This window comes from Poecilia reticulata, chromosome 13 (assembly GCF_904066995.2).
Source record: "Poecilia reticulata chromosome 13, P_reticulata-male-v2, whole genome shotgun sequence".
NCBI lineage: Eukaryota > Metazoa > Chordata > Actinopteri > Cyprinodontiformes > Poeciliidae > Poecilia > Poecilia reticulata.
Genome location: NC_088842.1, coordinates 29,670,219 through 29,692,861, shown reverse-complemented (window position 1 = coordinate 29,692,861; position 22,643 = coordinate 29,670,219). Strand labels below are relative to the sequence as shown.

The 22,643-nt window shown below is 41.0% G+C and overlaps 1 long non-coding RNA gene across 2 annotated transcripts in view; it reads left to right on the top strand.

Annotated features, from left to right (window-relative positions):
* Nucleotides 1–7,031: 7,031 nt before the first annotated feature.
* Nucleotides 7,032–22,643, top strand: part of LOC103475055 (uncharacterized) — a 38,764-nt gene continuing 23,152 nt past the window's right edge. The window contains exon 1 of one of the 2 annotated variants that reach the window (XR_535277.2): nt 7,032–7,077. This is a non-coding gene — a long non-coding RNA (uncharacterized LOC103475055). Of the gene's footprint in view, nt 7,078–9,672; nt 10,165–22,643 lie in introns of those variants that run through there. The other variant, XR_014090718.1, reaches the window with a different exon arrangement.

The following is a 22,643-nucleotide window of genomic DNA, read 5'->3' as shown; positions in this document are numbered from 1 at the left end:
AATTACAAATGTAACTAATTTGGAAACATTTTCTTTTGCCTGATTTTTTTGTGTCATTTATATGGATTATTGTCAAAATTTCCACAAAATTTTATATTTTGATCCATCGGATGATGTAATTTAAAAAAAATAATTGATTCATAATTTGATCAGTTACTCAGTACTTGAGTAGACTGAATATTTTTTTACTCTAATTTAAGTAATTTCTTGGATGGCTACGTTTTACTTTTACTTGAGTAAAAATAAGTAGAAGTAGTGATACCCTTACTTCAGTACCCACCTCTCCCTATGACCATTTTTAAAGTGAAATCACCAAAATAAACGTGATATTAGGCGACCAACTACTTTCTCATGTGTATAAAGTCAATAGAGAAGTGATCAGCGACGCTTAGGAAAGTTTAACGTATCGATGTTTTATTCCTTAATTTTACAGAGTCCTACCTCATCACACTTACTCCACCATGGCATTGCTTCAGGCATTTTTGATTTGTGGACCCCTCAATATCTGGATGAAGATTTCTTTTACATTTTTCTCTGTTTGTTCTCGATGGAGCCTCGGATGACTTGAGCACATGCTGAGCCTTTCAGAAAGGCTTTTATTTTTTTATTTGCACCAGCAGGGGATGGAATGGAGCCTGCTTGGTCTCCATCCATCCAGGCCCCTGCAGACCCATTAGACGTGATCTGCAGTCCAGAGATGAGACGCCACAAAGCTGATTTACTATTCACAGATTATTCATCGCCTGTGGATAAAAAAAAAAACAACAACTCCAAAACAATAATTGAATTTTGCTGCTGGAACAGCAAAAGCTTGGCAGGAACGCTTCAGGAAGTAAACTGAGAGCGAAAGACGGGTAAAAACAAACAGAAGAGACGACAGATCGGTCTGATTGTTCTGCCTGATTTCCAGTTTCTCTGATCGGGTTTCAGCGCAGATCAAAAACAGAGACAGCAGAGATTTTTTTCCTTACAGTAGGCTGATTTTCTCTCAGATATGAACTAAAATCTATCTATCTATCTATCTATCTATCTATCTATCTATCTATCTATCTATCTATCTATCTATCTATCTATCTATCTATCTATCTATCCATCCATCCATCCATCCATCCATCCATCCATCCATCCATCCATCCATCCATCCATCCATCCATCCATCCATCCATCCATCTATCGAAATTAGCGAGACAGACAGATAGATATGAACTCTGCCCGTCACATAAAGACAGTTACAAAGTTGGCCTTCTGTCACCTGAAGAACATTTCCAGCATTAGAGGATTAATGTCTCAGAAAGATCTAGAGAAACTCATCTTTACTGCAACAGTGTCTTCACTTTCTATTAAAAACACTTTAAAATACTTTCGTCAGTTCATAAATCACTGAACGGATTAGCACCACAACACATTAAAGATCTGCTGTTGTTGTAACAACCTTCCAGACCTGTCAGGTCTTCTGGTTCTGCTCTGCATCCCCAGATCCAGAACCAAACCTGGAGAAGCAGCGTTCAGCTTCTATGCTCCACAAATCTGAAACTAGACTAAAACCCTACCATTTTCGAGTTTCATTTGAATCATACTTGGAACATTTATCAACATATTTGATCATATTTCTTCATGTTTATTGCCAGTTTCATAACTGTCTACTGGATGATGTTTTTATGATGTAAAGCACTGTGAACTGCCTTGTTGATGAAATGTGCTATACAAATAAACTTCACAACATTAGCATCATGATGACCAAGAAACACAACAAATATGTATTAATGTATTTCAAATATTGCATAGAGTAAGCCAAAGTGGTTAAATGCCCCAACATTTTGTCATTTCTTCTTACCTGGTGCATTTTAAATCGATTCTAAAGTACAGAAAGATCAGATAAACTGGCTCCTGTAACTAAAGCTACATTCACACTGCAGGCCTTAATGCTCAATTCCGATTTTTATTTTTGCAAAATCAGATTTTTTGTATTTCCAAATAATGTGATCTGTGTGAACTGCACGCGCCTAAATGAGTCCCGCATGCGCAGTAGAGGGCGCAATAGTCACACACAGAGAGCGTAGAAGAAGTACTCAGTGTTTGCGGAAGTAAACGTGGATGCTAACGGTGTAGCATAGCTTTGAAGTTGTTGGTCAACCGGAGCCAACACGTTAACAACTTACTCCCCATTATAGTCCGCCATTGTTGTTTTTCTTCCTGCTTGCGAGTATCAGGACGCAGAATAGTGACGTTTGTCTTGTTTCAATGACGTTCAGGTCATTGAAACAATGACGGCGGGCTGGCCGTTCAGATTCAGGTCACATTTGAAAAGATCAGAAGCGGATCGGATATCCAAATCCGATATGTGTTGACATGAAAAAAATTAGATACAGGTCGCATTTAGGCGAAAAAAAAGGAAAAGAAAAAATCGGATTTGGATCACTTCAGGCCGCATTGTGAAGGCAGCCTAAATGATTTCTCTTGGTATGTACTTTGTGTATTTGGTTGTATTCTTGTAGTTTGGATCTGTTGTATGTATGTATGCATGTATGTAATAGTCAGAATATAATAATAATCAGAACATAATATAATAATTACAATAATTGTTAGCTGTGGCTCCAGTATGGCGGGCTGCACAGTGGCGCAGTTGGCACAGTGGCGCAGTTGGTAGAGCTGTTGCCTTGCAGCAAGAAGGTTCTGGGTTCGATTCCCGGCCCTGGTCTTTCTGCAGTTTGCATGTTCTCCCTGTCCATGCGTGGGTTTTCAGTCCAAAAACATGACTGTCAGGTTAATTGGCCTCTCCAAATTGCCCCTAGGTGTGAGTGTGTGTGTGCATGGTTGTGTGTCCTGTGTGTCTCTGTGTTGCCCTGCGACAGACTGGCGACCAGACTAGGGTGAACCCCGCCTCTCGCCCGGAACCTTAGCTGGAGAGGCACCAGCAACCCCCCCGACCCCACTGAGGGACAAGGGTGAAAGGAAATGGATGGATGGGCTCCAGTATGATTTACTTAATTTAAATTGCTCTTTTTTTTATGTATTCAGAGTTGTTGTGATCAGAGTTGTTGTGATTAGAGCCGTATAAATTAGAGCCGTTTATCTGGGAGTCAGTCAGTCGCTGCTCTCACGTCTGCAGCTGGTTCAGAATGCAGCTGCAAGACTTTTGACAGGAACTCGGAAGAGGGAGCATGTGACCCCTGTCCTGGCCTCACTTCACTGGCTGCCTGTATATTTTAGGATTCATTTTAAAATTCTTTTGTTTGTTTTTAAATCACTGCATAATCTTGCCCCGGCTTACCTCTCTGAGCTTCTTCACCCCTACGTACCCCATCGGTCACTCAGGTCAGCAGATCAGCTGCTCTTGGAGGTACCAAGATCCAGGAGGAAGCTCAGAGGGGACAGGTCAGAGAGGCCCCTTCACTGTCCACTTTTAAAGTTCGTCTTAAAACCCATTTATTTTACTTGGCTTTTAACTCCTGCGGGATCTAGTTTTAGAGTGTATGTTTTTGTTTTTAAACTGTAAGAGTTTTTATTTTTATTTTTATTATGCTGTGTTTTAATGTACAGCACTTTGTATCAGCTGTGGTTGTTTTAAAGTGCTTTATAAATAAAGTTGGTATGGTATGGTATGGTAAATGTAATTTAACCACATCTTTTTCATTTTTTCACCACAGTTGCTTTTTGCATAGACTGTTTAGTCGTGGCCACACCTCCCTCTGCAAATATGGTACACACAGGCTGCCTATTTTCTGCTTGCATGTCATGTTTGTAAGCTGTCCAACATATATACTGCTGCTGCTTCTGCGATGACGCAAGAATGACGTTTGGTCTGAAGGCCTAAAACCAGGGTTAAACACCCAGCTGTAAAGGAGTTTCTCAGAGCCTTGATATGATGTCATTCTGTTTTGAGTTTGTTTTGCTTAAAAATGAAGCAGTAATTTTACGGTCTACCTGTTTGCAAATGATTTCATGCGACAGGAGAAGGTCAGTCTGTGCAGGATTTGCGGCTTTGCTCTCCATCGGCGCTGCAGAAATGTGTATGCCAGATGAACGGAGGTGTTGGCAGGACATCGCTCATCTCTGAAGGACGGGGATGTTATACCCATTTCCTACCACCTGTGTGAACTCTGCGACGATAAATCCAAAACGCACATTGAAATCTCGGTACACACGCAAAAAAGATGTTTTTTAAAAAACATCAACAAATTGGAAAAACATTCAACAGCACAAACCGTTCCGTTGAGTCCGTTGGGTGGCCTTTTGCTCAGGGGGTGGCCCACGTTGGCAGTGTTGATGTGAGTATCAATTGTAGCGCCCCTTGGTGAACATGACCCCCGCCGCCTCACATCCAAGGACACAGAAGGTGAGCTGGACGGCGGCCCGTATCAACGTGCCGCCTGTTCCAGCTGGGGTTGTGTCAGGATCTCCTGGGCGGTGCAGAACAGGCCCGTCTTTATCCAACAGGAGCTGCGTGTGGTTCGCTATCTTAAGAGAGTCATAATCACGTCGGTGATTGGGGTGTTAACGGGCCTCCACAGCTGTTGGAGAGCAGGGAACCATGGGAAAGCATAACCAACCGCTGGCTGGTTACAGTACGTGCTAATCTCTGCAAACACACACAGGGCACATGTGTGTTTGTCCCTCTGGATACCTCAGTTTCTCACTGCATTCTGACATTCTTAGTTTTGTGCAACAAAAAAAAAAAGTAAACTATGCTTTTTTTTCCTTGTGGTTTTCTTCCAAGGAGACTTCTTATAATATGTATTTTCCAAGTCACATAGTCCCATTTTATTGCACAATCAAGGAGATATTTTACCTTCAGTTAGTATGAAAAGGCTGTATATGTCAAAAACAACTTGAACATTTTTTTATTTCACATCACAACCGTATGGGATTGTTGTAATTTTAAAATACTACTATATAGTGACACCTGATAAACCAGTTAATTTTGATGTTACATTTGACAGATACTAGACTTTATGTGTTATTCTGGCAGCTATTTTGATATAATTTTTCTATGAACACTTTATAAAAATTTGCCAGATGTTGTTGAATTTTAACAACAAACCTAAAGTTGTTTTTATCCAGGCTAACATATTCAAAAGGAGCCAGATTGGGTGGATACCTGCCCAATCTGGCAACACTGAAACGCTGACAGCGTTAAAACCAGCTGTGTCGTAGCTCTGCCTGAGTTGCTAGGTAACGGGTCTCGGGTTGCTAAGTAACGGCAGAAAATCGGGAGGTTTTCGAAACGACTCATTCTCAGGCATAAAACACACGAACTTATTGCCAAATAATGTCTTGGTGTTTTAAAAAAAAAAATTTTTATAAGCACTTGGACTGTTTAGGCTACTTTTTACTTACTTGAGTATAATTTTTGGGTACTTTACTCACCTCTACTTTCTAGCTAAACGAGCTGGAGTCCAATTAAAGCGGACTAAACGGGGATTTTCAGCTTCCAATTTTTAAGGCCTTTTGATTTTGGATCCTAAATTAGCTGAGAAGATCTGGAGGTTGTTTCAGAGAAAAGTGTTCATGACCCGGATGTGCTGATCAGGGTTAATCCCTTCAGAGTAAATATCAGCTTCCCAGTTTGTTGCTGTCAGCAGCTGCTTTTGCATTCAGAGGATCCCAGAGAGAGAGAGAGCAGGATCTGCAGTGATGTCACAGAGATGATACGGCCCGGCTCGGCCCGGCCCGGCCCGTGCCAGGCCGTTTCCAGGCAGGCAGCGCAGGCCTGGTGGTCCAGCCATGTTTACCCCTCCAGCTCCAAGCGCAGGCTTGTTTAAACAAAGTGGATGCCTTCACTCGGCCCGCGGACGTCATCAGGTCCGCCGAGCGTTGATGTGGCCTTTCTCTGGAGCACCGAGAGAGCAAGAGAGAGATGCTGGCAGCTGAGAAAATCAAACCGCAGCAGCCCGTCGTCCCAGTTGTTGGAACAGATAGATGTGGGCCAAAAACGATGGTGGAGCGGCATCAAAATCCTCCTGGCAGGCCGGACCAGCATTTTGGAACTCGGAGGCGAGTCCGGCTGCCAGGGATTCAGCATTCTTCCTCTCCAGATATCCCCAGCTCCTGCTGTTTTTCCTGTAGATTCATCACCTGTTGCCTGCGAGTAAACTCAATTCTAACTCAGAAAAACGTCGAGCGAAATTCAAGGAAATAAAATAAAAATCATAACATGAATCTGTAAAACTGCTTAAAAATCAGTTAAACTATTTCAGATGGAAGAAATATCTGCTTTAGTTGTCTTCATTGGACTGAATATAATCTTCCGGTTTTTTATTTTTGCATAACTTTGTTTTGATAGAAATAGCACAAAAGCCAGATTGCTTGCTGATGTATTTCGTGGGTGAATTTAAATTATGTTCTTCTTGAAATCTTTGATTTGCCTTTTATACGGGGGAAGAGGGGTAACCAGAGACCTAAAGATAGACTTGAGCAATAACCGAAAATTAACCGAAATTTATAACAATGACCGACGCCATTAATAATATAAATAAATTAAAAATAAATAAGTGGGCTGTACAGTGGCGCAGTTGGTAGAGTTGTTGCCTTGCAGCAAGAAGGTTCTGGGTTCGATTCCCGGAGTATGGAGCATGGAGTTTGCATGTTCTCCCTGTGCATGTGTGGGTTTTCTCCGGGTACTCCGGTTTCCTCCCACAGTCCAAAAACATGACTGTTAGGTTAATTGGCCTCTCTAAATTGCCCCTAGGTGTGAGTGTGTGTGTGCATGGTTGTTTGTCCTGTGTATCTCTGTGTTGCCCTGCGACAGACTGGCGACCTGTCCAGGGTGACCCCGCCTCTCGCCCAGAACGTTAGCTGGAGATGGGCACCAGCAACCCTCCTGACCCCACTGAGGGACAAGGGTGAAAGGAAATGGATAGATAAAAATAAATAAAAAACTAAGAAAAGTTGTTCTCTCTGTAGAGGTGTGTACAACAACGTTTTATAGTCGTAGATAGAAAAAAAGCTAAAAAAACAAAAAAAAAACCTCACAAATGTTGAGATTAATCTCAGATAATTAAGGAAATAAAAACAAGGATTTATCTGAGCTATCATTTCCAAAAACTGTGTCTACATTTTGGGTTCAGCAAGGACGTTGTAAGTTAAGTTATTTAATACTTTTGAACTCTTTCGGTTGTGTGTAATTGTTCAATAACTCTCAACTAAAAGTACACATTTTCTTCAAACACTGTAATTATAAAGTATATTAAAGTGATAATGAAAATAATTGTGAAACGTGAAACACGTTATTGAGATGAATTGCTCCATATAACTACAGGAGTAAAACCAGCTGACCAAACATGCTGGAGCTCCTTGGGTTGCTAGGTGATGGGCTGGACTTGGATGAGGTTGGTAGGTAACATTGTAGTGCCTGTTTAATGTGATTTTACTATCAGGAGATTTTTGATGTAGCTCATTTTCCTGACACCAAAAAGTATTAATTTGTTGCCAAAAAATGACTGTGTCTATTTTTTAAGCACTTGGAATGTTTTTAAAAGCAGTAGAGATCCAAACGGAAGTACAAAACGTCCAAAATGTGAATTTAGCTTAATAGGTCCAGTTTAGATTCTTGGAAGGGGAAAATTAGGACAAAAATCGGCATAAAGTCTTGCTGGGAGACCTATCCATTACGAGAACAAAGACAATTCCATTATTCCAATTTAATCTTGTTCAATCTAATTAAATAAACTCACGTAAAGTTCATTTTAACCATCTAAGTTTAAATAAGAATATTTCATAGAACCCAGCAAAGCTTGATGTTTTACATTTGATGTTTAACCAGTTGCCTGCTTAGGAAACTTAATAAATTACCTTTGCTTCCTTCCTTCTTGGACTATGATCTCATGTACTATTTAAACCATTTAGCAAGGAATTTAATCCTTGGAAAATCTCCTGGTGGGCCGGTACCGTCACCGATACAGACCTCATCCATATCAGTCAAGAGCGACTGATTGACTCGTTAGTTGCTGCCATTAATGCCACTTAGATGTTTGTTAATCAAAGCTCAGCTTCCCTTAATGGTGAGCAACGGAGTGTAGCAAGTGGTGCTATCAGAGTGCTTTGATCAAACGTCTGCCTGTTCTCTATCACCCGTTTGGCCCCAGGTGACCTCGTGTGGCCTGGTGGCGCTGGCCCGGTCAGGTCCTACGGGACTGGGTTTTAAAAAGCACAGATATCTCAGATGTTCTTCCTTCCTCCTGCCTCTCCAGCACATGAAAGCCAACAGAGGGCACACTGGTCTGATCCCAGCCACCAACATGAATTTTTGATCAATGGCTGGTGCCTCTGAAGGGCCTTTTCCAACACGGCTGCTCTCACCAGCCTCCCCCCCACGTACTCCTCCCCTTTCCTCTCAGTCTAAAGCTCAAGCAACTCCAAATGTCAGTGATGTTAGTTTAGCCATTGTACATGGCTGACCGCATCTGAATGGGTGACTTGTCCCCAGGCCAGCCCCCTACAATGGCCTCCTTTCTCAGACAGACTTGTTCTCAGCATTTTTGCCCCCTTCATGAGGAGAGGTTTCTCCCTCTGCTCTCAAAGATTTTTGGCTCTGAGGAGGATGCTGGAGCCAAAGTAGAGGCGAAGGAGCTCTGGATCAAGAGAAAGAGCCTAGAGAGAAAGAAGGTGTAGCTGAGGTAGGAAAGAGGTGCTAAAGACGACCCATTATGCTTCCCTGAGCAGGTTAGGATGGGTCTATGGACTAAACAAAACACATTCATTAATTTTTTCTCTGCACGAAATCATTCTTAGAAAATGAGATTTTAGTCTGATCAGTTCTGCCTATTTTGCATTTATGAAGATGGCTGCAAACAGAAGCGCAATTATACAACCGTACATTTTTGAAAAGCAGAAGTGGAGCCTCCTGCTCAACCAACAAGAAGACAGCAAGTGGACAACATTTGTCTTTTTCAACAGGCGCTGTACACCATCTAACCAAACATGCTGACACTCGGCTTGGGTTGCTAGGTGATGGACTGGGCTTTGCTGGGGTTGCTAGGTAACAGGCTGGGGTTGCTAGGTGACCTCCTTATTTGTGACGTCACATTCAGGAGGTTTTTTGAAACGCCTCATTTTCCAGACACCATAAAACATTAATTGCCAAAGAAACTTTTTCCATTTATTTTTTAAGCACCAGGGCTGTTTTTAGAAGTAGAGGAAAACCCAAATGGACGTACGAAAACGTCCCAAATGTGAATTTTGCATAATCCATTTAATTCAAGGAAGAATTCTCATTTCCTGCAGTTTAAGAATAACAAGTGTGAAAAAGTGTGAGAAGTAAACGTTAGGTGAAAAAGAAAGTATGTCCTCTTTAAATACAAAGTGGTTGCATATCATGATCTGGTCTTTACCAGGTTGTAAAATTTAAACAATTTATTTAAGGCTTGAGTGTACAAAAACACAAAACAGACTCTGCACTGTCATTGTTTATTAAACAAAGATGAAGCCAAAGGGAAAAAGCTGTGTGTGCTAACTACATGACATGACTTAGCAGCTCTTAGAACCACCTTCAGTAGCAATAACTTGAAATAGTAATTTTAGGATGACTTTATCACTCCCTGACATCTGTGTGGAAAACGTTTGGTCTTCCACACATGACCTACTTTGAGCTTCAGAGTTTAAATCTAAAATACTTTCAGATGAATTTATGGCTCTGTATTGTCAAGTTTCACTCTAGTTGGTTCCTGTTTTGTCAGTACCAGCCATGTTGGGTGAGTCTCCATTGGTATTGTGTTCCTCACTATGTGGGTGTGAATATGGGCTCTGATGATGTCATTTTGGGCCACCAGTTTCTTAGAAATCTCTTGGCATATGTGTTGGTGGTGGGTTGCCCAGTCCAGCTGATGCTGTATGCGGTCTTCATGCCACAATTGACATGATGCCGGCTCCGCCCACTTGCAGAAGTAGAGCAAACCAAGACAAACTGTTATTATGGCAGAGGTAACGGAACTCAATGCGTTACCCGAGACATTTTGTTTTAGTCATTTTTGCCTCGTAAACCAACACTGAGGCAAAGACGGTAGGCAAGAAAATTCTCTAACGAGTCCTACATCAGGTCTGTAAGGTTATTAGCCGGAAACAAAGGAGAAATAAACGATAAAGCCCAAGAGGGAAACCGATAAGGGACACAAAGTCTGGTTCGATGTGAGTGAACGCTGTCACACGCATTTTGCACATACAAAATGGGTGAGTAATGACTTAAATAGTATCAGCTTGTGAAAATCTGCCTTCAGGAAAATGCTTAAACATAAAAAGTAGCATAAAACGGTGCTTAAATGTAAATACAGCAGTTACTGCAGTCTGTTTTCATGTTGCCATAGAGCTACCGTTGGAATCATAAAATCCATCATAACTTCACTTATTGATCTGGAAATGATTAAATGTTTAGCATTGTTATTTTAATCACACTGAGCTGTGTTTATTTGACACTTAGCCATCAGTCTTGAGCTATGGGCTAACGTGATCCGGGCTAACGTGATCCGTTAGCCGATAGCATGGAGCTCTTAAGCTGTTAGCCAGATTACTTCCAGATAATATAGTACATTGTTTAGGTTAAAGCAGCATTCATGACAAAGGGGATACCTAAGTATAGTTTTCTTTACTCACCGCTACAGAGCTTTATTTTGTCGTTATGACAAAAATAGGATGTTTACTACCAGTTACCTTCCTGCTGGCTAACTTGTGGTAGTTCCCATCGATTAGTTCCATTCAGCTGGACATGAGGTGGGCTGCGGTCCATGATCCATTTCTTGTGTTATTCCAGACTCCTTTTTGGTTTTGGAAATGTAATGAATTGTATTCCATTCCACCCTCTACATGTTCTGGAAAACGGCTGTCTGGATTGCATATTCCCCACTGACAACTTGGACTGAGATTATCTATTATTTCCCTAAAAATCTCTCTGACCGCAACGTGTTTGCCGTGATAAATACTGTCAATATTGTCTGAGATGAGGGTCATGCACTTGCGACGCTGATTGGTCAGTTGCTGACTAATGCCCTGGAATGACTGGGGGAGGATTGCTCTACGTCAGCATGGGGGCTAAAACGTTCAGACCTCAAGGTTTGACCATGGAATAAATTGTTTAGCAACTTGCCATCTTAACTACTACGGTCTTCTTTCAGATTGAAAATGGTTGTTGAGATGTTGTTCTTCTTGGAGTTTTGCCAGTACCGTCTTCGCTCAGTGACGTAAATCGATGGGTCAGTCAACAAATGCAATCTACTGGCAATCAAATTGTTTGTGTACAACAGCCTATTGTACCACCAGTGAGGTTGTTCTAACACATGGGAAAGATCAAATGGAGACAAATCTGGCTGGAGCTAACTGGGGAAAAATTGTTAAAAGGGCCTAAAGAGCCTGCAAAACAAGCCCGCATCATCAATCCTCCACCACCACTCTTGATAGTTGATATGACCACATGCACTGTGCACCATGCTCCACTTTGGTCTACCTAAAGGACATTACTCCTGAATGTAATGGAGTACATTCTGGTGTACTCCATTGTCAGGTTGACTTTAACCTTCTCTCACTTTGTTGTGAATTAATTTTTGCCAACTCTTCTTGTCTCAGTGCATGAATGACCCAGTTTTGGTCAATCAGTTTACAGTAGAGATGGTGGTCCACTTAATGACTTCAAGGTGCCCAAGTCCCCTGGTCGCAATACAGACTTAAACTTTGTAATAGAAGTTACTTGTTACCAGTTAGCATTATAAACTGCATTTGACTGGAGTGCATTACTAAAACAAACAGGAATTCCTATAAAAGAGCTTGCATCTGTCAATGTAATTGGGTTGTATTGGACTGAAACTTTTATAAACATGAAATCTGGGTCTGGTTGTCTTGAAAAGTGCCTTCTGATGACATTTGTTGTAACTTGGCACTATATAAATAAACTAAGTTCAATTTGCTCTGGTTTTCTCCAAACATTGTGCTGCGCATCATGACCGTCTCATCTGTCTAAAGGACATTGTTGCTGAAGTCCTGTGGTTCATTCAGACACAACGTTGCAAACCTAAGCCATTCTGTGGTATTTTCTGTAGAGACAACGATTTCTCCTGGCAACCTTTTCAATAAAGCAAAACTTGTTCAGTTTTTTTCTAGCTTGACTATCGTGACCTTTAATATCATCTGATCTTAGATTGAATTTACAAGGACATTTGCTCCTGGTTTGATTGGCAGTTATCTTAAATGTTTTGTGAATATTCCTTCTCAGGCAAATCGGGACAAAAATTGGCATAAGTATCTCGCCCTGTGAACTGCGTATTAGAGATCTGCTGTCGGTTGAGTTGGTTCAGGCAGCTGGGCGTCTCCTTTTGGAGGTTTTCTGGGCATGTCCCACTGGGAGGAGAACCCAGGGAAGACCCAGCACTCAGTGGAGGGTCTATGTGTCTAGTCTGGCCTGGGAATACCCGCAGGTTGCTGCTGGACGCGGGTTGTTTGCTTTTTCTCTCTTTAACTCCTTATGGTAACCACTGCTGTATATCAATTAGTTTCTTTGCTACATCCCATAATAAGGATGGAGTTTGCATATTCTGCTGAATGTACCAATGAGCAGTGATTTATCTTCCTGGGACTTTTGCTTCCTTTACTCCCATGACCCGGAAATCCCTCTCCATCATTCTGCAGGAGCTAAAGAGGGATAAGGCCTCTGGAAAGAGCTGCGTTCTTCCAAGCGTCGCTCTGGATGGTTTTCATTATCACAGTGTGCCTCTGTGCTTCCTTTACTCATCCATTTCTCCTGCATTTCAAGGCTTCAGAGAAAACTGTTGAAGGGCTGTAACTTCTCTCTGTCAGCTGCTTCAAAGCCACATTTTGGGACTTGGATGCTGTTTGAAAGGTTATATTTTAGTTTCTGTTGTCACTACCAGCCTAAAGACAACATTCAAAGATTTGTTTAGGGTCTCTGGTTAAAATGTGCTGCTCGGTTAAGATTTGCAGATGATAAAAGCAGTTTAACCTATCAGTCTTTATTGATGGATCACTTCTTATGGAGTCAGGTGAAACTCAAAGTAGTTTACAGACGTTAAAAACAGAAGGAAAAACTTTTAATTATTTCAAATCCAGCAAAGTAAGTCACAATGTTACCTGACACACTAATATCTGGCGTTTGCAAAACAGCCAATTCATGAGCGCCATTTATTGACCTTGGTGCTGATTGGCTGAACCTTCAGGAAGACTGTAGATGTTAGCTTCTGCTGTGCTAGGACGGTTTCCATTGTGGGTATTATTGCATATTAAGGTATATTTGGTTCTTGAACTGTTAAAATAGGCAACCATGAGTTTAAAGTATTATTAAAGTAGGTCCAGTAAATATATATATTTTATAACGTTTTTTAACTGGAGCCCATTTTTATGTCATTGTCTGTCAAAGCAGGTAGAAAGTAAAAGTTGGCGAGTGGTCGGTACAAAATGTTCTGCAGCATTACGCTCCATTCTGCATATGCCATCAGAATGATTTGACTTTGTATTCAGAATAATAATCAATAATGTTTCATTGGGATTCATGACTCACTCTAAAAATTTTGAACTTGAATATAGAAATCTTCTGCCAAATCATACACTCTGAATTGAAAACAGAGCATAATTTATACCTTCTACAACACTTGTAAAGTCAGCGATGCATGAAGATTTTCTCCTGCATCCAAAATTATTCTGAACATAATAATCTTTAAAAATATTCACATGCCAAGATTGGGTAAATATATATTACAGTGACACACGATTGAAAACGTTATATTTCCAATTATGGAAGAGGCAGAAAGTTTTGTGGTCGATCCAATCTGCCTCCCAGTACAGAACAATCAGAGTGTTTGCACAAGCTGCTAGAAATATTTAACTTTAAATTCTCAGTTAACTTTTAAAACACTTTGGAGTTTTCCTTCTTAAAACTGAACTGTGGTTAGAAACCAGCAGAGTTAGATTAAACTTGTTAGACATATTATTAGGAAATAAGAAGAATAAGTTACTTAAAATATTTATTATTGCTTTCCATTTTCCAGGTTCATAAAATGTATTTTTACGTCATTGTGAAAATAAGAAATCTGTCCATCTGCACCAACTGTCTCTTCTGATGGGCCACATGTCATGACTGTAGTTATTTTTTAGACACCATTTCCTAATCTTCCATTCCCAATACATCTGCCTCAATTGACTGGCATGCTCTCTAGCATTTCCCATTTTGATATGTGGCTGAGAGAAATGGTTCTATTTCTCCAATTAAATTTGCACCCCAGGGAAACAGGAATTTATGGATTACCAATTTAAAGTCCTTGATAGTTTACTTGTTGCTTATGGTATAGCAAATTTACTCTTTTTTTTCCTCAAAATTACTCCTTTTCACTCAAAACCTTTGTTTATGTAACTTGTGACTTTTTTAAAAAAAATCTGTAAATGAATGAAATGAACAAATATCCATCCATCCATCCATTTTCTAACACGTTTGTCCCTCAGTGGGGTTGGGAGGGTTGCTGGTGCATCTCCAGCTACGTACCGGGCGAGAGGCGGGGTCACCCTAGTCTGGTCGCCAGTCTGTCGCAGGGCAACACAGAGACACACAGGACACACAACCATGCACACACACTCACACCTAGGGGCAATTTGGAGAGGCCAATTAACCTGACAGTCATGTTTTTGGACTGTGGGAGGAAACCGGAGTACCTGGAGAAAACCCACCATGCACAGGGAGAACATGCAAACTCCATGCAGAAAGACCGGGGCCGGGAATCAAACCCAGAACCTTCTTGCTGCAAGGCAACAGCTCTATCAACTGCGCCACTGTGCAGCCGAAATGAACAAATAAATACAGATAAAAGATAATATTCTGCATTTTAAAAAAAGTTGATCATGTTGCTGAAAGTGCTGATTCTGGATGACAAGTCAACAACAAAACTTATCTTTTCAAGCAGCCATTGTACAGGGCATAAAACTGATCAAATGTGCTGGAACTCTGCTGGGGTTGCCTCTAACAAAAATTCTTAAAAGATTAACTTAGTTTTTTGAGGTCTTGAGTTGTTTTTAGAAGCAGGAGAAACCCAAATGGAAGTATAAAAACGTGGAAAATGTGAGTTATGCATAATGGGTCCACCTTTAACTTTGGGAAAAGTACCAAAAACAAAAAACTTGAAATGCTATTTAAAATGCAGTTCTATTTTTATCTTAAATAAAATTTGGTGTTTGTGGGTGAGCCTGGGGTGCTGCCATCTGCTGAGCGGTCTGGGTTTTAGCTGCAGCGGCGGGGTCAGATGCGTCAACATCTGGAGGACACATGGTTAGTGAAGACAGATGCATGAGGGGTGAGAGGTCATCCTGGCTCTTTAATCCAGAGTGAAGATGAAAAGTGAAGAACAACAGACATGAACAAACGTCTGGAGTGGCTCCAGGGGAGAAGAGCGTCTGATCTGCTGCTATCGGGTCAGGATGCCATCATGTTAGCAGAGAAATAGGAGAAAAATCGCCCAGGTAGCTCAACAAATGGTTTATTCTTATTTTCTATGAATTACAATAATATATTAAATGTACTTGGTAAGCTAGCATGCTTGCGTCTGGCCTTTTTTCCCCTTTCCTCCTCACTCTGCTCAGACATGTTTCCCTCTCCCTCCCTAAAATTCCCTTCTTTCAGGGAGAGGTCACGGGGTCAGGAACTTCGACCTACCCTGGGGGCAACTGCAGGACCCCCACCCTCCCATCCCTCCTTAAGATAGGGGAAGTGGCTGCCCATTTCTTTATTTTGTACACACCTGAGTCCGTTGTTCCTCCTTGGATCGCCTGACAGAGTGCAGAAAGAGCTGCTGGATCCGGTTTCCGACTCTGTTTTGGATCGTTAGGACGGATCAGTTAGCTTTAGCGTGTGGATTCGTTGTGCAGGTGGAGGGAAAACACTGGGAAAATGTAGAAATGTCCCTCAAAAATCAGATTTTGCATTAAAAATCAAACCAATATAAAGATTATAGTTTCGTCACTTTATTTTTGGGGAATTAAATCAGGAAAAATGAAGGTGGGTGAGCCAGTTGCTTCCAAATAATTCCAAGTTTTTTCTTGCCAATTTCATTTTAAATGAAGTACTTTTTTAAATGAACTATGTAAAGTAACAAGTATTAATAGTTGTTGGTTTTAATTTGACATAATTACATTTTAAGTTGGCAAAAAATGTTATTTTACTGGGTTTTTATGTAAAATGTTTTTATGTAAAATATCAACGAGGCTCTTTTTGTAGTCCATGTCATGTCTGAAGTAAAATATCCCCTCAGCATGACAGTGTGGTGCTGCCACCACCATGTTTGGCAGTGGGAAAGGTGTGTTCAAAGGTTTGTGTAGCTCAAAAGTTAAAAGGGGCACCACAAAGTGCCATTTTGTAGCACAATCAAGTAACATTTTTACCTCCAGTTGTTGTCAAACACGACTTGAAAAAATTTACTTTGCAATTTGATGCCTTGAAATTGGGTCTCTGTCTCTTTAAGAAGCTCATGCTCTTTGTGACATTTCAGACATTTCAGCATATCATCACTTTGCTCCCTATTGTGCCGTTTACAACCGTTCTCTGAAAAGTAGTTCATATGAAGATCTCTCCAGACTCGCAGTTCTGACAGGTGTTTGCTAATTGCTGCTGCCGCTAGTCTGGAGGAGCTGTAGCTTTGCTCACATCTGATCTTTCACATTTTATTTAGTTTTACAACCTGTCTCTGTTTTAAACTTCTCCATCTCCATCTCTGCACATTTAAATCTGCTTTCCGGTGTTTTCTCTGATCTTCATGATGCTGTTTGTTCATTAATTTCCTCTAAAAATCTTCTGAAACCTTCACTAACAGCTGGATATACACTGAGAAGACCTGTGAAAACAAAAAGTTAAATTTTTTTTAGGGCTATCGGAGAAAAACTTCATGGCAAACATGGAGAACTAGCACTCCAGATGAGCTGGATCACACATCCTCAATGTGAAACACAGTGGTGGCAGCATCAGGATGTGGGGATAGTCTTCAGGAGTAACTGGGAAGCTGGACAGAGAAAATGAGAAGATGAGTGGAGTTAAAAACACTATGAAAACCTGTAAAAGCTTTGAGACTAGGTTGGTGATTAATACACATTCATATTTTAATATGACCTAGTCAAAGTCCAGTTCTACATCCAATTAAGAATCTGAAGCGAGACTTGATAATTTATATTTACTGATTCTGTGTATCAAATGGGACTAATGGTATAAAACAAATTGAGGCGTTTTAAACATTTGTTGCAGTGGAACTTTTTGTTGGGTCAAACTGAAAGTTTCTGTTTGGTTCGGTTTCTCCTGGTTTTCCTCTCTGTCTGGCCGTCGGTGTGTTTGTTCCACCGCTGGCTCGGCGTCAGAACCGTGTCGCCATGCGCTGCCTGCAGGGGCCAAGAAGAGCTTGTTCTCTTTGTTGAAGAGCTGAGGAGCTGTCTGTCTGTCTGTCTGTCTGTCTTTTGAGCTCGGATTTCAAAGGGCGGGTGCGATAAGACTCATCGCTGAGGATCCCTTTTGCTTTTTATTGCATGTTTTTCTGTTTATTCCCAGAGCAGGAGCTTTGAAACGGTTCGATGAACTAATAAGAAAACAAAAATGTCCCTGTAAACGTCTGACTTTAGGTGGTTTAGCAGGACTTTAAGCTGGATATGAGATTCCAGCCCTCAGTCGGTGGCATTCCTTTCTTCCTAAAATTCAATTATCTTTTCCCATTTCGCTGTTTTTGTTTTCCCTTATACGCTCATTTCCTGTTTTTGAGCCACACCAGACAATCAGCAAACCCCCCGATAAGTATGAGAGTATATGTGCTATTTACAGCCCCAGGGGGATACCTGTCCTCCCTCAGTGCTCCATTGTGATTACCGCAGTGACACCAGAATACCACAGAGCCGAGGTCCCGACCTCCTCCTGCCGCACCATGAAAGCCCTGACCTTTAACCTCTGCACCTGGAGATGAAGGTCACAAAACCTACAGCCGTCGATTAGAAAGTGGAGGAGGAGATGGTGGAAAAGCTGGCAGAGGTGGCTTTTAGTTATTGGCTCTTGCCCAGGGCAGCACCTCAACGGGGGAAACCAGCAGAACTATGCATCTCTACTTTTAAGCAGACCTCAGCTAAATCATTCAAAAGCTATGGCTGTCGATTAGGAAGTGAAGGAGGAGATGTTGAAATGGTAAAGAAGCAGGCAGAAGTGGTTTTTAGATATGTGGGAGATGGCTCTAGCCCAGGGCGGCACTGCCTAGTGGCTGAAGGGGTGGCTGAAACAATGCACCTTTTTTTTTTTTTTACCAAAGTTCTAAGTTGATCAAACATACTTTACACCTTAATTTGATGTTTGTAAAACTTTCATTGTATGTGTAAAAGGAGTTTTCATCGGTTCGTTAGCCTAGCAACCCCCGCTGGATTTAAGGCTCAGTAAATTGACCCAGCTTTTTCTACAGTGAGTTTTGGTTTAAAACAGAGATGGCATCTAACAAAAGCAGCTAAACTGGAGTGATTTGCATTTGAGCAAGATTGGAATCAAAATGTATGAAATTACGTTTCACGTTGACACATTTAGAATTTAAAAAATATAAAATGAATTGATTTTTCCAAGACGTTTATTCTTAAATTTTTCCAAAAAAGTTACTAATAACTGTCCATCCACTCATCTATATGTTCCCTAGTGGGTTTGTTTTGGTTGTTGGTAGGGTGGACAGGTCATGCTAGACTGCCACTGCAAAAAAAGATAAAAGTAATAACATAGAACTAATATAAATAGTAAGAGCCTGGAGACACATTTCTTTTCCATTCTTCATTTTCTTCATGTCATCCTGGAAAATCACTTATAAAACATCCCTCCCAACCCTGCTACACAGCTAAAAACAGTCAAAGTGTTTTGCTTGAAATAAAGAAAATTCATGAACCGTGAATAACATCATCCGAGGACGTCTTGTTAGCACAGCAGCGGATTAATTTACAGCGCCGGTTCCTCAAGCCGATCACATGTCAGGCTGTTGTTACAGAAATAAAAACCTCAGCACTCTCAGGCGTTGGGGAAGCAGACTCGCCGTAATCGAGCTTCCAGCTTCTTAAGCTGCTTTAGTCCATAATTACACAGCTTTAATGTTTTTACTCAAATTTAGCCGCGTAATGGTCCAGCTGGTGCCTGAGTGTAACCGAGGAAGGTGATCTGTGTGTGCAGAGGGACGGCTGCCTTTATTAGCTTGACTGACGAGAACATCACAGAATCACTCAGCGGGGACCTGATAGTCAAATTCCACTTTTTCATGTTTTTATCCTTCCATTTGGGTTTCTAAAAACAACCCAAATATTTAAAAAAAAAGGTATCTTTTTAAGTACTTATTTTAAAAAATAATATTTGGTGTATTTCCAGATACCAAATGTTTTTTGATATCTGGAAAGTAAGCCGTTTCAAAAACCTCCCAAATGTTGAGTCAGATTTAACGGGAACTGTGCCGTAACCTAGCAACCCCAGCAGAGCTGAGCTTCGTTACCTAGCAACCAAAGCTGAGTTCCAGAACTTTTGGTCACCTTGTTTTTCACTGCTGTAAGCGCTGTACAATGGCTGCTGGAAAAGACAAGTGTTCTTTTTTTGTTGACGTACCATCCAGAAACCACTTCTTGCATTCTTGTTGGTTGTGCAGGAGGCTCCACATCTGCTTTTCAAAGATGTATGGTTGTATAATTGTGCATCTGTTGTTTGAGAGATTTGAATTAATAGTTATGTTACTCTAACTTCTCATTAAATTCACTGTTTTAATGTGAATTAAAACTCATGTGTTTAAACTGTTTTAAGTGTTAAAACAGAAACTGTTGTAACTTTTCTAAATTAGGAGAATGTCATCTCAAGGCATTAATGCTCAGTATCAAAACATCGGCACTTACGGAATCATGCATTTTCCTCTTGTTTTCTCGCTTTCTTTTCTAAAAGAAGTTCCAAATGAGAAAAAATCTTTAAAAAGTGGCTTTTATTTCAGTCATCTCTTCTGTGAATTGTTTGACAGAGAATTAGTGCCAGGCTATGAACATTTTTGTTTTAATTACAAGACTGTAGTCATAATATTAGCAGAGGAAAGGCACAGTTTTACCACAACGTCTTAACATTATGAGAAAACGTCTTTTCATAAGAATAAAGCTTGGCTAACTAGAACTGGTTCCCGCCCAGGGGCCCTTAACCTTCTAACTCCGGCCCTGCGCGTGAAGACCAACCAGATTCTCTACTTAGTCAAACTGTTTTCAAACCCATCTGTTGCAAGAATAAACTTTACATTTCCAAAGTTTTTCTCCCCACTGGAACAACTGGTGTTCCTTCTGGTTTCCATCTAAGTGAGCCGACGTTGTTTGCTTTGCGCTGTCAGTCGGACGCTTGGTGCCAAGGTGCCAGTTTGAAGCGTCCGCTGCCGCTCTCCGGCTGATTGTCTGCCTGGCAACGGCCCTCCGAGACGCCCACCTGTCCATCACTGTTTGTTTGCCTGTCCTCTGGCCTGGTGGCTGTTGGCCAAACCAAAACCATCTGCCCTGCGCCTGGCCCCCGTCCCGTCTAACTGTTATTGCAGTGTAAACCACGGAAACCCCGGCGCTCTGGCACACTTCTGCATTGTATCGGAGGCGTGAAAGGAGCTCGACTGGACCGGAGATTCTCCTGCATGCTTCAGAGAATCAGGTCATTGAGCCCTGAATGGATCTTTTTCCATAAAAGACACTTAAATGTATTTCTAACTCACTTCCACATTGATAAAAACTAAAAACTGCACATTTCTGTACTGCTGTCCAGCTTTATACTACAGGAAGACTCGATGCTTTGGCAAAATAAAGTTTTTACACCTGACAGTCCGATAGTTATTGAAATAACAGCAAAAAAGGACAACATAAGTAAGCAGGGAACAGTATACAATATGTCTGACTGCATGACAGTCGAGGGTCATTTTAAGTAAATGCTGTTTAAATTGGGGTACAGATTATGTTTTGAAACCTGGAGTTGTATGGATCTATGCAGCAATCGTAAATCCTGCAAGTCCTGGTTTTAGTTTCTTTGTGCAGAATTGTTTTTATTTAAAAATTTCCCAGAAAGACGAAGAAGAAAAGGAGACCTGAAGTTTTGTTGATAAAGTGATTCTTTACTAATTTATCACAGATCATATCACACTGATCGTCTACAGTTGGGATGTTTTGCTGCTGCAGTTTGCTTTCACGCTTCTCTGTGTCAAACAAACCAGACTCTTTAATGAATCTGTTTCTCTCCTCGCCTGCGGGGGGCGCTGCAACAAACACTACTGAAAGAAGCAACAGAAAAACCTCTGAAGAAGACACTAAGCGTAACTTTCTTCTTCGCAAAATGTAAACACAAATGGAGCGACGTCAGATTTTAGCAGTTGTAGGATTTCTCTTTTATCTTTGGCAAACACAAGAAGCCATTTGTCCAGCCAGTGATAAACTAGCATGTTTGTTTTGGTTGTATTTACCCAGAATTCCCTGCGTTGTAGTCGACTTCCGGTGTAATTATACAACGGTTGAGTTCACTTCAACCGAATTGAGACCCAGGTTTCTAAGACCAGAATTAGCTTTTTTCTGTCCAAACTGGTGGTACAGATTTAGACGTAAAAAAAAGAAAAAAAAAGCTTTAATGAGAAAGAAGGTTTAATTTTTCTGTACGTATGAAACGGGTCATAATAGGTGATGATGAATTAACTAGTTTTCAGGTGTCAAAGCTTCCAGTTGCAAATGTTTCTTCTTTTGAGTAAAAACCTTAATTGGCTTTTTTCTAAGTTCCTGGTAACTTTTGGATTAATTATTTTTCTCTCTACCAAATGCAAAAGTAAAGTTGTCCCTTTTTTTAACTTTAAATCTCTCCATCGCCTTCTCTTCACAAACTGCCCAACTGGACTCTCTCTTTTTTTAAAATTTTTGCTCTTCTCTCCTCACTTGTCTTTGTTTGAAAACATCTTTCAATTTCCTGGGCAGCGGCCTTCAAAGGGAGCCGGCGGGAGGGAGCTGGGGGCTGAGTGGGATGCCAGAGGCTCGGTGACAGCTGGGAGGCAGGAGACTCCGAGTCGAGATCAGAGGGTTTGAGTTTCTGACCGCCGCAGACACACTGTCATTCGCCGGGCTGCTGCCCCCGCTGCTTTCTCACACACACACACACACACACACACACACACACACACACACACACAGAAAGTGAGAACTAACAGATGAGACCAGGCACTCGGGCACAATTTCATCTGATCAACTACCGTTAGCCTTTAGCTGCAATAATTGTGTGAAAGCAATGCAGTTGCAGCAATGCTGCTACTTTTGCTACCTTTATCACTTTGGAAGTGGTAAACAAAGTAAAAACCTTAAAGGAGTCACATTCATTAGAGATACTAAGGACAGTGTATTTATATATTAAGACGTCAAACTTTACTGTTCATTAGTTACGTACCGAAGTTTAAACCCTTCTGAGCTAATTGCACAGCAGAGTTTTAGTTTAGCGCTTTAGCTAGCTTTTACTAAATGTTTAGCACATTTAACTTCCCCCCCAAACTTTTCCTGATCAATTATGTAGCTGTAATTTACTTGACTGTTTGGTAATGTTCACTTGAATAAAGTGAACATTACCAAACAGACCAGACTATAAAGCTGGAAGTTGATATTTATGCTCTTATTTTGAAGTCTGGACTCTCTACCCAGCCGTTCTGTTTCCC